The 3535-nt window shown below is 37.6% G+C and overlaps 1 protein-coding gene across 1 annotated transcript in view; it reads left to right on the top strand.

The window, feature by feature from the left end:
- The first annotated feature begins 1750 nt into the window (after positions 1 to 1750).
- Positions 1751 to 3535, top strand: part of TBC1D16 (TBC1 domain family member 16) — a 1714417-nt gene continuing 1712632 nt past the window's right edge. Inside the window, exon 1 of the mRNA XM_044068073.1 lies at positions 1751 to 2673. The gene's annotated coding sequence lies outside the window, so the exon portion shown is untranslated. The remainder of the gene's footprint in view (positions 2674 to 3535) is intronic.

Genomic DNA, 3535 nt, shown 5'->3' with positions numbered 1-3535 from the left:
AACGGAGAATTAGATTATATGCCTGTGTGTGTACTTCATGTCCTTTAAAGAAAAACAAATCAAAATGGAAATTTTGTGCAACTATGTGTGTGACTAGACAAACACACACAAATATTTATATATATATATATATATATATATATATATATATATATATATACACACACACACACGTGTGTAAAAATGTATTTAGCATGTAGAATACTATATCTGGGTCGCAGTACTGTGTTTAAATGCAAGTCTGAATGTTTGTGTGTGTATTAAAACATAGTTAAGTACTTCTGATTTCCTTATCTTAATGTTTTTAATGCAAGAACACATAGTAAATGCACATTAAAGTAAATTCAGCTGTATGTTATAGTTGCTGTCAATGGTCACATTTCTTTTGTGGACTACAAAATGCTTATGCATTCTAATAGTATGTATACTATCAGCACAAAGGGGCAGAATGATGCATCTCTAACAGTATGTATACTGACTCATTCCTCTCAAGTGTACCTCATTATGAGGAACGTACCTCATTTTGGAGTTTTAAAAAGTTCATGTTCCTCGAAGTTCCTGAAAGTTCCACATTGAAAGACTCTGTCACACATTCTGTGTTAGGAATTTTTTTTAAGTGAAATCCATTGTAAATAGAAATGAATCATATTAATTCATTAAAAGATCTTTACATATAAAACCAGCATATTTTAACCATCCTATGACCTTCCTAATTGAAGTTGTTAGTAATCTATTAGTATGTGTTCCACATTTTGCCCATTTGTTCCACATTATGAGGGCTAGTGTTCCTCATTTTGGACATGGAAGGTTGACAGCTATGCTGACTTGAAGTCGGTGGGACTCTCTTACCATGGATCTGTGTGTACCCAATATGCATCCCCTCTGGCAGGATATCACAAAAAAGCATAAAGACCTTATTATGAACATTTTAAGTGCACCTAGTTGATAGGATTGCCACATCTCTTTCTGCAGTTCTGTCCTATGTGTGTGTGTGTGTGTGTGTGTGTGTGTGTGGGGGGACTTGAAAATGGTAACTATGTTGATACTTTACGAGAAAAATGTTTTATGACTTTTCTCTAAATGCCACAGAAAACCTTGATACTAGATTCAAGTTATCTTAACATACAAACTATTATAAATAACCAACATTTACAGCTTAGCATTTCAATACTGTGTAGCTGCTTATGTACATTTGTCAGAAGAGGTGACAACTGCCCTTCAACCCATGTCTGATCTAATTGCTTTGTTTTGCTATTAAAGGGGTGTTAAGTTCTCCTCTCCTTGATAAAAACAGTGGAAAACAGTTCCAAAGCTTTGTTTTTTGTATCAGCTGCTATGTTCCTGACATTATCAGGATTAATTGCCCATCTAAGACTGACAGCAGTACCTGACAGGGTAAACTACATATTTAAATGTGACTATGATGATGTCATGCGGGCGTAGACAAATTCCTCTGCAAAGTAAGTGAGAAAGTCGGCTTTACCTTCCTTTGATTGCAATGTAAGGATAAATGCTTTAAAAAGTACAAGCAGGTTTATGGAACCTACAGAGTACTGGAACCGTATTGTAGGGAGAACATACCTCTCAAATGTCCATATTCTTGACTCATATTTTTGGTCCGTTTCTCATAAAATTGCTTTTTCTGGCAAATCATTGAAGACTAAAGTCAGAAAATAATCGGAAGCATTTTATTTTCAGACTTAATATCCTTCAAAAAATGCATGCTAATGCAAAACCTGTTTTTCTGTCAGCACTATTTTAAATACTGTCCTTATTTTCCGGCCTTTGTCCCCCTATTATTTGTGACTTTTCTTCATCTAAGAGGTTGAGAAGCATGGGGAGAAAAGAAATCCAAGGACTGAGTTAAACTGTTGAACAGGGCGGATTTTTCCTTTAATATAACCACTTGGCACCTTTGTGCTGAAGCCCTGGCTGAAGAGAGTTTCTGCAAATAAAAAATGCCTTAACAAAATTTAACTGCTAGTGCTGTAGGACAGCAACAACACTAAGCAGCAGTATAACAGTTTCCAAGACCCCCCAGAAACGGTGATTCTTAAGGACAGTCCTACGGCTTTACTGTAAATAAGAAACTTGATCCTGGTAGCATAATTGTTTTCCTCTTTTTAGTATCCTGTCAAATGGCTGCAGATCGCAGGCGAGTGAATACTAGTAAATATATGCACGATTCAATGTACCATCGTTTATAAAGAGTTTAAAACAATCGAAGAAATTCCGTCCGAGTTGCTTCCCCGGCGTAAACAAAGACATTTTGATAAGAATATTCGACGAAGTCCTGGTGTATTGCTTGCAGAGTGTTTCTGATTTCCTATTCAAACCATTGCTCCTGGCACAAGGACATATCCTAATTTCATCGTAAGGTAATTGTATGGAATCAGTAAGATTCTCATGCCTGTGTTTATGTCTGGTGTTAATGATAAACGTCACACGTAGTAAACAGCCAACATTAACTTCAAAACACCCACTGGCTTTTAGTAAAATTAGTAGTTTGGGAGTGTAGTCAAGGAAGTAGTGAAGCGGAGGCCGGAAGTGGGAAGAAGGGAGGACTGAAGCACATTTAAACGGCAAAGTATGCAGATAATTGGAATATCACGCTGTTATTGCAGTAAAGGACATGGGTGGAGAGAAAATAAAAGATGGTCATAGTATGACTTGGTAAGTTTATAGTAAGATTGTGATGAGGAAGGAGTGTATTGACTCCCTCTGTGGTGTTTATCCCAAACGGATAATTAGATGGCAAGCGGGTAACAAAATGTGAAAGGGGAGGGACGATCGGTGGCACCTGCACTGCTCAATTTTGGATGGGACATCTGACATCAAAAGTAAATAGGACTTTTAAATTTTCAGAGGTCAACTAGGAGGCTTAAGTGATGACACGAGTATTCCGGAAATGTGGTAAGTCTGTTACATGTGAGAGTGGTCGGTGAATATATTACTTCTAAAAAAAAAATGAAGGAGCCAAGCTATCGGAGGTTGGTTACATCTAACGTTGGGCATTGGGCAGAAAGTAGCACACTATCAGTAAATCTCAGTGCCTGGTGAGTTGTTTAAATGATGAGAATGTGGGAAGTAGATCCTGGATAGAGGCGGATGGTTAGTGCTGGTAGGAATGGGGAGGGTTCTAGCAGAGAGTTGTATGAAGATGCCATACCCTTATTGGGCTTAGGATGTAGCTTGAGGCTCCTGAGAGCAGTAGTTGTTACAGTTGCACAGAGCTGTGTGTCTGCTGATGCTGTGGGACAGAGACTGCTTTGACATTTTACGTATTGTGATATTTAAGAAAAATAATTTCAAACAGAAATATTACTAGTTAGGGTATCTTTAAGAGAAGTCGCATCAGACTTAATAGAAGAAGTTGGGACATCTTTAGTGAGGTCATGTTTGAGTGTTTTGGTGCTAAGAAATGCATCTTAGAACAGCTACTTTTTAGATGCAGGATACTGAGCATTCCAGCGACCAGGGTACAGTGTAATATTTTACTGAAGATATGGGTTGCTGGTTGTCAAGCAGGAGTATT

The sequence above is a fragment of the Protopterus annectens genome, chromosome 4.part0 (genome assembly GCF_019279795.1).
Source record: "Protopterus annectens isolate FY-2018-M chromosome 4.part0, PAN1.0, whole genome shotgun sequence".
Taxonomy (NCBI): Eukaryota; Metazoa; Chordata; order Ceratodontiformes; family Protopteridae; genus Protopterus; species Protopterus annectens.
This window is presented reverse-complemented; position numbering and strand designations above follow the sequence as displayed.